Here is a 13,787-nt window from a genome sequence, read left to right as displayed (position 1 = left end):
CCTTGGAGTTTTCTCACTCACAACTTTTGTGAGGGGACTCTTATGAGGGGAGTAAATGCATCCAAGTAAAGTGATGGCTGCAAGGACCATTAACTTTTATTTATATAGAGTCCCTAACCCTAATCCATTCCCACAATAGATTGGGCCAGGAATATCCCACTTAGAGTGGGCCAAAATAGCAATGATTCTAATAATCATTCTGGATCAGTTAAGCCCAAAATACAACAATCTCCCACATGGGCTACACTGATACATGTATCTTTCTATTGATATTGGCCATAAATTCAAAGCTAAATTACCACTCAAAACATCTTTGATCCAATTAACAAATTCCTCATGTCGAACGATAGTAGAAGAAGATATGCCTCAATATATGTTATACAACTATCTGTCATTACTAAGATAAGAAAGTTCATCAATCCAAACCGCCTGGGATAGGGACAAGGAAAGAGTAATGTATTTGTGATCACATAAAATATAATTCTTTGTAGGTCCATTCCCTAATAAAAAAGATTAGCCAACCTTGAATAACCTCACAGATAGTAAACTTTGATATTAATCAGTACTTAGCAAAACTGTCATATCATTAGGTCAATACATCACTTTGGCATACTGCCTATAGCTAACCACCACTTCTATATACTTAGGCTAAATACCGCCATAAATCATAAAATTTGGCAAAATACCACCATATACCATGAACTTTGGCTAAACATCGTCATATACTTATAGACACCCAATTTTGTCACTCTCCTCGGCTATGATGACTCATGGATTGTGGGCGTGACCTATTGTTTCCTATCAATAGAGATGATAACTGAGGGTCTAACCCTAGAATACCCCTTTCATACACAGAAACCTCAAAAAAAGCCTAAAACCAAAGAAAAGAGGGGCCTAACTATGACATATCATTTACAAAGGAATCGGGTCGAAAGTGATCATACGGAAGGATAGTGCCTGAGAAAATGATTCCAACGATATATGATACGTCAAAACTAGACCATTGGATCTCCTGTAATCACCCTCGAAAGATAGAACCCAAAATAACAGTCAGATCAAAATATTCTTCTGTGGCCCCACAAAATAATGGCTGCCCCGCGAACAACTGGTGGCCCCACAAATTTCTCAGTATGAACTCCGAATTTCACCCCTTGGGATCCAGAATTCTATAAATAGGCTAATATTTACCATCCCAAGACACACTTGGTTGGTATACCTACCCCTCTCCCTTGGGTGAGTTAATCCCATCTTCCCCTTTGCCTTTGTTGGCCCCTTCTAGCCCCTTTTATCCCCTCCCCTAGTGAGTTTCCTCTGGTCCCTTCTCTTAGTTGGTCTTTAGTAGCCTTCCCTAGCCGAAGCTCTACTGAAGTTTTAGTCCGAGAACTAGCCCTCCTTAGCCGAAGGTTTGCCGAAGTTCCACTTGAGCCTTAGCCCTTTAATAGCCTTCCCTAGCCGAAGCTCTGCCGAAGTTCCACTCAAGCCTTAGCCTATTAACAGCCTTTCCTAGCTGAAGCTTTGCCAAAGTTTTAGTTCGAGAACTTTCCTTCCCTAGCTAAAGCTCTACCGAAATTCCGCTAAGTCTCAACTCAAGAATCACACTCTCCTAAGACAAACCTCTGCTCAAATACCCGAAGGACCACCACAGTCAACATCTCTGAAGAAAGGAAGCTAGAGGCCAAAGCCACCTTCCCTTGAGCCGGAGGACCTGTGATATGACCCATATTTATTTCATCAAGGGGCCCACCCTTCTTGACCCGAAACAGGGGTCAAGCTCAGGTATAATCACTCACTGAATTAGCATAATGTAGCTCTTTTCATTTACATTGTAATAGTGTATATATGTAATAACTTAGTCATGCATGCGATATAAGAATAAGAGTGGAAAATGTTCATTCTTAAGCATCTAGTAGGAAGATCGGTGGAACCGGATAGATTGGGTGTGTAACGCCTTCCCAATTCTACAACCTGACATGTACCCTATTCTCTGGACCAGACCAATTTTTAGGCCCTTTTAGCAAGGATAGGCCCCAACCCCAGGTCCTAGGCCCATAATCCTAGGTCGTAACTCCAAACCCTTTTTACATGATCCCATTCCCCTGTATTGGACTATCACCAACACTCGCCTCGAATAAGGCATACCTCCAAAATCCCACTCCCTCAAGAAAGGGCGAGCCCTACAAATTAGGCCCCTCGTGTGTCCTCAAGTGAGGATATGGCTGCACGGGGGCCCACAGAGAGCGTCGATGAGGAAGAGAGAGAGAGAGAGCGAGAGAGAGAGAGAGAGAGAGAGAGGGTAGCTACTCTCACAGTGGCGACTCCACTAGGGAAAGTTGTTAAGCTTACATAACTGGATGCTACCTTTAAATGCAAGAAACATTTTTCATCATCATTATTTGATAACATGTTTGGCTAACCCATATTTGTAAATGTATGCAATAACCACATCATGCATCGTGCTCGAAATGAAATCATTTGGTGAGTGTACTCCCTGTCATGCCCGCACCCTCAGGGAGGTCAGTGCATGTCATACTAAATACTCTGGGATCAAATGATAGTCACTTTCTATGCAAGAATATGGGGGATATTGTCATACGGTGAGAATGTTTGTAATTGTGCCAGCACCTCGGGGAGTTCCATGCACTTTATGACATTCTGAGATTGGTTGATGGTAACCCCCACATTACACTTATGCACACAATCACATCACAATTCCATTTACCCCTGTAGCCAGTTGCTTAACCTTGTGTGTCGTCACGAGTAATGAGCAAGGACACTACCCCCTTGATATAGTACCCTCAGGTATATCAAAAGGATCATGTATCTCGCGTATATAGATCCTGTCAAGGTTAGCTGGTTCGGTCCTATTGCATCCACTGTATACTCGCATCATGTAGGAAATAGATGGAGAATGTTTAGGTATGCCATAAGCTAACTTGTAGAACTTATTTGAGGTCTTGGAAAGGAATCTTGCCATCACATATTCTAGTCATAAGGAAATGTTTTCCTAAGTGGGTTTCGGAAAAGGGTGACCTTCCTCCTTAGGAACAAGATTCGAATGGTTCGACACACACAACTCTGAGGTGTACATAATTATTATAATGTAGACTTTTATTGACCTTGTTTTAGTGTACATAATTAATTAAATTCAGTTAATGTATATATATGTGATAACGTAGCCATACATGTAGAATAAGAATAAATTATGGAAAATGTTCGTTCTCAAGCATCTAGTAGGAAGACTGGTTGAACCGGGTAGCTTGGTTCCTAACATCTTTCTAAACTCTACAACCTGACACGTACCCTAAATCTCTGGACCAGATCAACTTCCGTGCCCTTTTCTCAGGAATTGGGTCCACCCCAGGTCCTAGGCCCACAATCCTAGGTGATGACTCCAAACCCTTTTTTATTATCCCAATCTCCCGTATTGGACCATCATGAAATACCCATCTCAATGACGACCTTTACACTCTTGCAAAATAGGCCCCCATGTGTCTCTGAGAGGCAGTACGGTGGTGCAGGGCCCACGGATAAGCACACATGACACACCCCTCCCTAAGAAAGAGAAAGAGGAGAGAGGGCCGAATGCAAGTATTTTTCCCCCCACAAAGAGAAGAGATTCTGGCCGCTACCCTTATAGTGGCGACTCCACTGGGGAAAATGTCAAGCTTTCGACACTAGATGCTATCATTAAATGCAAGAACATTTTTCACCACATCTGTTTGAAAACATGTTTGGCTAACCCCATGTTTGTAATTGTATTTACTAATGGCATCATGCATCGTGCTCGAAGTGAAATCATTTGGCGAGGGACTCCCTGTCATGCCCGCACCCTCGGGGAGGTCAGTGTATGTCATTGAGAGTAGTTTGAGAGCAAATTGTAGCTATTTCCTATATAAGGGTGTGGGGTATTGTTAAACGGCGAGGATGTTTGTAATTGTGCCAGCACCCTCAGGGAGGTCCACGCACTTTATAGCATTCTGAGATCAAATAATGATATTCCCGTATTACACTTTTGCACACAATCACTCACGGTTCCACCACCCCCCATGGCCAGTTACTTAATCTCATGTGTGGTCATGAATAATGGGTAAGGAAGTCACTCACTTGATCTCATACCTATGGGTGTATCAAAAGGATCACGTACCTTGAGTATATAGATCCTGTTAAGGAAGCCTTGTCGGTCCTATTGCATCCACTGCATACTTGCATCATGTAGGAAATAGATTGAGAACACTAGGAACACCACAAGCTGATCTGTATAATTTGTTTGAGGTCTTGAAAAGGAATCTTCCTATAATGCATTATTCTAGTCATAAAGAAATGCTCTCCTAAGTGGGTTTTAGATAAAAGGTGTCCTTCCTCCTTAGAAATGAGATATGGATAACTTGGTATACATGACTCCGGGGTGATTCCTGTCAAAGTCCCACAATATACCAAATCATCTAAAAGACCCGAGGAAACTAGGAGGAAGGTCACCTAGTGGGATAAGATTAAGGAAAGCATAACTTTATTGGCAGAGAATATCTTATAAAAGTATTCTGGTCAAGCCATTTGTGTGTATCTTCCACCTATGACATTGAGTGGATTAGGGGCATCAACCCCTGTCCACTCCCTATCATCAAGTGTACTAACTTTGGATGAATCATTGGTTGATAATTGAGTGGATGAATGAACAAAGGGTAGGGATTACAAGAATCCTAAAATAAACCACTTTTGGTTCAAGCATAATTCCACACCTCAAGTATTCTCCGCGGTCCGTTTGGACACGTCAGGGTAACCGGTTGACTCACTTAAGTCCAGTGTCACCTCTATCGTCTCTCTGGTACTGTCTGCTTTCAAGTGACTACAACCTAGTTCATATGGATCCACTCAACCCTGAATCACCCGAACAAGCATGGGTCCACCTCGTAGAGACCTTGCAAACAGAAATGGCCGAGGTCAAGAGTGGATTCTCTGAAACCCTCCCAGGATTGATCCTAGGGCCGAACTAGCACCAACTACAGGAGAATTGAAACAGAATGGACCTACAGGTTACCATGGGACTTCTTCCCGAGTTCACTCAGGAGAACCATAGCAAGCCAGGCCAACCGGTCAATGAGGAACAGATTCTCGAGTTCCTCCGCCTAGGGTGGTGATTGAAGATGAGGAAGAGGAATTTACGGTGCACATCCGAATGGAATCTCCAAAGACGGAGAGAGAATGAAAAAACGGAGTGCAGTTGGAAAAGTTGGAAAATATGATCCGAGTAGGAAAGAGTTTCGAAAATCAAGTAGTGGATTCTGACAAGATGAGTTTCTTTTCCAGGGTAAGGATTCCCGAGAAGTTCAAATGGCAGACCGACAGATTTGATGGGTCAGAGGATCCTAAGGCTCATCTTAAAGTCTTTCTCAGCATCGCCAAATCATGGCAGCTTGCTAAAAATCAGAAGGCATAAGCTTTCATTTTGATTCTATCAGGGCCAACACTTAGGTGGCTCACGCAATTGGAGTATGCTCAAACCCTAAATTGGACAATAGTGGTGAAAGCCTTCACCAAGCAGTACCTGTACAATACTGAAGTGGATGTGAAGCATCGGGAACTTCAAATGTTGAGACAACAACCCAAAGAAGGGTTCACCACCTTCCTAATGAGGTTTAGAGACAAGGCCACCAAGATGACAGATAGATCTTCTGAAGTAGAGCAAGTAGAAATGTTGGTTGAAAATCTGTCCAAGCCATACTATGACGTTCTTTACTATCAACATCTACAGACTTTTGATACTTGATAGCCACTGGCACACGTGTAGAGAACAGAATTCTAAGGGATGCCCAGTATCAAGGATTCTCTCAAGATGTAGGAAAGAATACCAGAGTTGGATGAGGAAAGGGTCTCGAAACCAATGTGGTAGGTGCTATCCAACAGTCGGTATCACCCGTCACATCTTCACAACCCTTCGTGATGCAAGCAGATTTTTCTATTCAGAAGGCTCCTCGCCCAAGAAGGTAGTTCATTGATTTGGGAATTCCTGTGGCGGCGGTATATGAGAAGCTAAAGAAACAAGGACTGCTAGGGACAGAAGCTCTAAGGGCAATCTGCAACCCTCCCCCAGCTTGGTACAGGGACCATGAATATTGTGCTTACCACACTCGAAAGGGGCACACCACTGAAAGATGCATAAGTCTTCTAAATACAATCCAAGATTTGGTAGACAATGTATTGAGGTCAAGGTCAAACAACCTCCCAATGTCAATACCAACCCACTCCCAGATCATGGAACTGTTAACATGTTGTCAATAGTAAATGATCGACGAGATTTTGATCCTCAGTTCTTCAACTCAACTCATTTTATTAGAAGCTCCAAGGCGTACCATATCAGGTGGCATAATGAGTGGAAAGAGAAGTTTTTGCATGTGAAAAGATTGTCTCTTCCCCCCGAAATTGTAAGGCATATCATTAGCTTTATCAAGGTGGCTTATCAAAAGGAGTGCAACTCTTTCCAAAGGGCCCTCTACATATACTATGTAGATAGACACTTCTATCATTCCATGTTCTATGACTTTGGAGGTCCTCACTCTAGTCATGTGTACAATCTAGAAGAAGAAACAACATAGAGTGATCCCACTCAACTCATCACACCAAGAGCTCCGAAGAATCACATGAATGCTTACGCCTATAGAAAATTTATGAGGCAAAGGGCCAAGGTCATAAGGACTTCCAAAGAGAAGAGTCATCAGAAGAATCAGAAGATCAGGCATCCGCCATCCCTCCTTCATCATCGATAGGAGAATCCACCATACCATACCTTCAACCTCCACCATACTACCAACCTTTACTATACTATCAACCTCCACTATACCATCATTCTTCACCGCATCATCAAGAAGAAGGAACCTCGTCATCATCTTACCACCCCCTATCTTCATCACAATACCCTATCTCTTACATCACATCACCTTCATATCACCCCGCCTCATATCCCTCATCTCCGTAATATCATTCTCATTCTCAAGGTTTTGTGGATAACCCAAAAGAATGATGGATTAGTGGGTACAACTGGAAGGATATGCTTGCATTACTGGATTCTCCAAAGATAACCTCATCAATAGGTTCGGGGAATGTCTTAGGAGAAAGTTAAGATGTTAATCCCACTTCTCTAATTTAACTATACCTCAGGAGGATAGTCCAGAGACAATTGAAGAAGTCACAGATGACCTTCTCAGAGCAGTAACGGCATTAGCAATAGAGGAAAAAATCAAAGAGCACACCTCCCTAATCCATATAGGGGGTGACATAGAAGATGATGAGTTTGGTCTGATTAGGCTCCAAGCCAATGAGGTCAAGTTTGGCCCTATCGAGATCTTTCGATCCATATGCTCCAAATACTATGAACGTTTGGATGTAGGGGATTTTGAGGGACATGAGGAATTTGATGAAGAACCAAGTGAGGGGGAAATTAGTGAAGAAGAGGATGATGATGATGAGGATGAGAGTGAGGATGGGGACAATGGGGATGACTCTGATTCACGAAGTGATGATAAGGACCAGGACTAGGATGACAATAATTACCAGGGACCTTGGAATAATGATGAAGATGATGAATCTGGCTATTACTCACCAAGAGATCCGGGAGGATATTTATTATATGCTATCAGGGAAGATGACCCCATGATTGACCCAACAGATGCTATCCAATTAGCACTCACAATCCACAAGGAAGGAGATGAGTCTGCATCAAACTCAGAAGATGGTGAGGATATCGAAGGATATGAGATCATTATCGAAGGTGAGGTAGACCCTATGGTCGAGCATATAATTGACGTTTATGGGCGCTTGGTTGAGATAAAACTTGAAGTTGATGAAATTGACCAAATGTTGGGTGAAGTATCCATTAGTGAACGCTACTACACCGAACAGTTGGAAAACCATGAGGAAATAGGGGGAGATGACACACTCGCAGAAATAGTGGTGCAGGGGTCAAACACCTTTCCAATGCGGTCAAGAAATTACGGGCTAGGGACCTTGATATTTGTGGAGGACCTTGACTTCCCACCCCAAGCAGGGAAGGAGAATATGAAGAAGAGGATGATCCTATTGTAGGGATAATTACCATAACGGACAGCGATGATGAGGATCACTATCCCACTGAGATTATTGTAAAGAAGCCTGTCAGTGTTATGGAGACTAGAAGCGGAAGAGACTACAAGGGCAAGGCCCTAGTGATAGAACAATCAAGGACCAATGAGGCTAGAACAAGTGGCTTGAAGAAAGAACTAGAGAACCCAGTCTTGGCCCAACTCAAGAAGGCCCAGGCCAATATCTCTATTTGGGGATTATTGATGGCCTCCCCTTCACACGGAGAAGCAGTCTTGAAGTCCCTCACCAATGCGCAAGTACCGATCGAGATAGATCCGATACATCTCTCACAAATAATAGGGGCAACATATGCGGTGCAGTCACTGATGTTCTCAGACTCTGAACTCCCCAAAGGAGCCTAGCATAATTGAGCTTTGCACATAAAAGTGGAATGCATTAACAAAATCATTCCTCAGGTCCTCGTTGATAATGGGTCTGCTTTGAATGTTCTACCTTTGAGGTCGGCCAAGAGTATTGGTATCAATATGGAAGAGATGAGGCCATCCAACTAGACAGTGTGAGCATATGATAACACCAAAAGGGAAGTCCTTGGAATCCTCACCTCTAGGTCATTGATATACCAGCATCCTTCAACATGCTCTTGGGATGACCATGGTTACGTTATGCAAAGGTCATATCCTCCAACCTCCATCAGGGGATGAAGTTCATTCATGAGGGGAAAGTGATTACAGTAGCCGGAGATCCCGAAGTGGTTAATACTTTAGCCAGCATTGAAAAGGAAGAAGAACAAGACCATGAAGTCCGACTTAGTGGCTTTGAAATAGAAGTAACTTGCACAGCCCTCACCAAGGAAACACTAGAAGAAAAGATCCAGGCTAACTACAAAGTAGTCTGGAGCCCACCGGTGAGCTAAATGATGAAAAACATGCAATACTTTCCTAGAATGGGACTAGGGAAGTATCATCAGGGTGCTCCAAAGCTTCCTACCTTGGTTGTGAGCAAAGGAAGAAGTGGTCTAGGGTACAAGCCTCAAAGCCCTGGATCGGGAAGCAACAATTTCAGTAAGGGGCAGAAAATACTAAGAATGACTAGGAAAATATCCGCCTCTTACTATCCTACTCTTAATGGGTATTTTGTAAGGGAAGGAGAAGATTTCCCCTTTTGTGGGAATGTTGAGCCATGGTTCGATGAAACCGCCGTAAAAATGTAGCCAGGGTTCAAAGTATTCTTTCAAGATGAGTTTGACTAGGTAACTCATAAGTCAGAGCAAATGCAAACCGAGGAAAGTGATCAGGATAGCTACATCACTGGAATAGTGAAAATTGCATTGATTGAGAATGGGTCTTCCTCTAGTAACCCTACAACATTGATCTGGTCAAAGGAGGCACCAAGTCCCCGAGTCCTCCTGTAGAGAGAATGGGAAAAGAAGATAAGACTCATCTGGAGTTTATAGCTTCCCACTGATTTGAAGAGCCAGATTTGTTCTCTTCTGCAAGAACCACGAGCTCAAGAGCTACATGAGCTCAAGCCTAGGCGCTTCAGAGGAAGGATCATGTATGCAAGGCAAAGAAGAGCACAAAGAATGATGGTCTGCATGTATTGTGCCTAAATCAACTGCAACGGAAAGATCTGCGATGGTGGTCAGAGATGTGACTAAGGAGCAGGGATGGCCTCAATCAATAGGCTTGAAAAGTTGGTCTTCATAGAATGGGGATTAAGCAATCTCCACCATCTCTCCCCCCTCAAAACGTTTGGCTTCAGAGAACATGAGATGGATAAGCTCATCTTGGTGAAGAAACAAGAGAACAATTGCACCAATGAGAAGATAGCAATGACCTTCATGGAAGAAGAAAAAGGCCCTTTGCCACATTTGCTCATCCATCGAGCCATTGACCCACTCTTGAATTGGACAAGCATTGGAGAGAACTTCAAGTTTGCTTATGCTACTTAGTCAACCAACCTAAATACCACTGATAAAAGCATCAAGTCAGTCATCAAGTCTGTAGTTGAGTCTGTTGTTTAGTTGTCTCTTTATGATTATCTGTCTTCCCTCTTGAGGAAAGTCCAGAGTCCGTGTATGTCGAGTCCGTTACTCCTTCTTTCATGAATGAAATTTTTGATTATGAGTATGACTTGCTCCTTTTTCTGACGATGATCTTAATAAATATCATGATCTAATAAAACAATGCAAACCAAAGAAAGCTCAACCCATTCGTGAGGATACCCAAGTTATTAATTTGGGAAACGACCAATGCCCTCAAGAGGTAAAAATTGGTACTACCCTGGATGATGAAGAAGCAGAGCAGATGATCAGTCTTCTGAAGGAGTTCACTGAAGTATTTTCCTGGTCTTATGAGGATATGTCTGGGATAGCCCCAACATAGTGCAACATCATTTTCTGACCTACCCCGGGGTAAAGCGCGTCAAGCAGAAGCTCAGAAGAATGCATCCAGAATGGAGTGAAAAGATCAGAGAAGAAGTCATAAAACAATGGAATGCAGGGTTTCTACGAGTGGTGAAATACCCCCAATGGTTAGCCAACATAGTACCAGTGCCAAAGAAAGATGGCAGGGTACGTATGTGCGTAGATTTCCTAGATCTTAACAAGGTGAGCCCTAAGGATGAGTTCCCACTACCTCACATTGATGTATTGGTCAACAACACAGCGGGGCATGCCTTGCTATCATTTATGGATGGATTTTCAGGATACAATCAAGTGAACATGCACCTAGAGGATCGTGAAAAGATAGCCTTCACCACTCCACAGGGAATTTATTTCTACAAGGTAATACCCTTTGGATCGAAGAATGCCGGGGCAACTTATAAAAGAGCAACTACAACCATACTGCATGACATGATGAACCAAGATGTGGAAGTCTATGTGGACAACATGATAGTAAAGTTAAAGGATCGACAGGGGCATATTTCCACACTAAGATGATTCTTTGTAAGGATCAAGAAGTATCAGCTGAAGTTGAATCCTCAAAAGTGTGTATTCGAGGCAACGGTAGGAAAATTGTTGGGATTCTTGGTGAGTGAAAGGGGCATCGAAGTCGACCCTATCAAGATCAAAGCAATCCAAGAAATGCCCACACCTCGCACTGAGAAGCAGATACGAGGATTCATGGGTACATTCAGTATATCAGCAGGTTTATAGCTCAACTAACTACGATCTGTGAGCAATTCTTCAAACTGCTAAAGAAGGATTGGCCCACATAATGGAATGACCAATGACAACAAGCTTTCAATAAGATAAAAGGATATCTTATGAATCCACCAGTATTGACACCATCGAAGGAAGGGAAACCACTTCTGTTGTACTTATCAGTGGAAGAATATTCCATGGGCTCATTGCTAGCACAAAAGAAAATAGAGAAGGGAGTAGAGAATGCCATATACTACCTTAGTAAGAAGTTTTTGGAATATAAGACTTGATACACGTCTCTAGAAAGAACTTGTGCCGCATTGATATGGGCCACAAAAATCTACGACACTATATGGTAGCTTATCTAGTACGTTTAATCTCAAGGATGGATCCGCTCAAGTACCTCTTTGACAAACCAGCTCTAATAGAAAGGATGGCTCAATGGCTGCTATTGCTATTAGAATTTGACATCACCTATGTTGCTCAAAAGTCTATCAAGGGGCAAGCTATAGCCGATCATTTGGATACTCACCCCACAGAAGATGGAAGAGCCTTGGATAATGCCTTTGCTGATGAAGGAATCACAGTAATAGAAGAAGAAGATACAACAAATGAATGGTAGTTATTCTTTAATGGAGCGGCTAACCAAAAGGGATATGGAGCAGGAATATTACTTGTTACTCCAGACGACCTTTACTTACCTTCATCGTTCCACCTTGATTTCCCCTGCACCAATAATATTGCTGCATATGAAGCTTGTGCGTTGGGACTCGAAAACACTCTGACCATTGGGGTAGAAAGGATAAAGGTGTATAGTGATTCATCCATTGTCATTTGTCAGATGCAAGGAAAGTGGAAGACTAGAGATGAGAAACTAAAGCCGTATCAAGAACATCTGGAAGAGGTGATTGGACACTTTGAGAAGATCTCATTCGAATACTTTCAAAGGGACAACAACAGGTTTGCCGACGCCCTTGCAACCTTAGTTTCCATAGTAGATTGCAACCCTATGGCCAAAATCCAACCATTCTTAGTAGAATAGAGAAGCAGACCCATTTACTAGAATACGGTGAACTCTCTCACCATAGATGGTCGGTCGGTCTTAGTTTTCTCACATAGTGGACTTCGTCAAGGAAAGGAAGTACCCGATTGAATCCAAAGATATAGAAAAGAAATTTCTAAGGTGATATGCCACTCAGTTTATTCTTCAAGGGGACTTGTTATACAATAGATCCTATGATGGAATATAGTTGTTATGTGGGGATGAAGAGCAAACTACAACCATCATGAAAGAAATTCATCAAGGCCTTTGCGCACCACATATGATTGCCAAGATGCAAGCTAAAAAGGTTCTTAGACTAGGATACTATTGGAATACAATGGGAGCAGACTGTGTGAGCTTTGTCAAGAAATGCCACAAATGTCAGAAATATGCCAATATCATACATATTCTGCCAACGGAATTGCACTCACTTAGTTCTCCTTGGCCATTCTCTACTTGGGGCATTGACATTATAGGGAAGATCAACCCCAAAGCATCCAATGGTCACGAGTTCATCTTGGTAGCCATTGATTATTTCATCAAGTGGGTAGAAGCTCAATCATATGTAGTCCTCATATCTACTAAAGTGGTAAAATTCATCAAAAAAAATATCATTTGCCAATCTGGAGTTTCCTAAGAGCTGATATCGGATCAAGGATCCCATTTCTGGGGAAAAACTGATAAGATTTGCATAAAGTTCGGTATCAAAAGGGACTGCTCTACCACTTACAAGCCGCAAACCAATGGGCCAATAGAAGCAGCCAACAAGAACATAAAGGTCATCTTACAGAAAATGGCTGAAACACACAAGGATTGGACGGATAAGTTGCCACTTGCTTTATAGGTGTATCGGACTTCTGTACAATCCTCGATAAGGGGCAACTCCTTTTTCCTTGGTATATGGGGTTGAGGCAGTTCTACCCATAGAAATCTTAGTACCATTCTTAAGGGTGCTCCTGGATAGTCAGTTACCTGAAGGAGAATGGGTGAAGGCCAGACACGATGAGCTCAATTTTCTCGATGAAAGACGTATGAAGACCATGGATAGTCTAAAGAAATATCAGCTAAGAATAGCAAGGGCCTTCAATAAGAATGTGAAGCCTCATCATCTAGAAGAAGGTGAGCTTGTTCTTTGAGAACAAAGAGCCCTAATTCATGACCCAAGAGGAAAATTCAGGCCCAATTGGAGTGGCCCATTCATTTTCAAAGAAATTCTACTAGGAAAGGCTATGAAACTTATGGACCTCAATGGCGAAGAAATACCCAAAATGGTCAACATGGATCAACTCAAGAGATATTATGTCTAAAGGGTGAATAGCCCGAACTACGCTAGACTTGATTCTTCTCAAAGGATACGTAAGCAACTTGACATGTGCAAGTGCGGTCTCAACAATCTCAAGGTAATAAATTGGTTCCTAGATTAATAATTAAGGTATCTAAAAAGATCATCATAGCTTGTGTCCCCCAAGAATCGCCATTTGGCATACAAGGCCATTAGGTATCCGTCATTCGCCTATGGTCCCTTAA

Source organism: Macadamia integrifolia, chromosome 10 (assembly GCF_013358625.1).
Source record: "Macadamia integrifolia cultivar HAES 741 chromosome 10, SCU_Mint_v3, whole genome shotgun sequence".
In the NCBI taxonomy this organism is placed as follows: Eukaryota; Viridiplantae; Streptophyta; class Magnoliopsida; order Proteales; family Proteaceae; genus Macadamia; species Macadamia integrifolia.
This window is presented reverse-complemented; position numbering follows the sequence as displayed.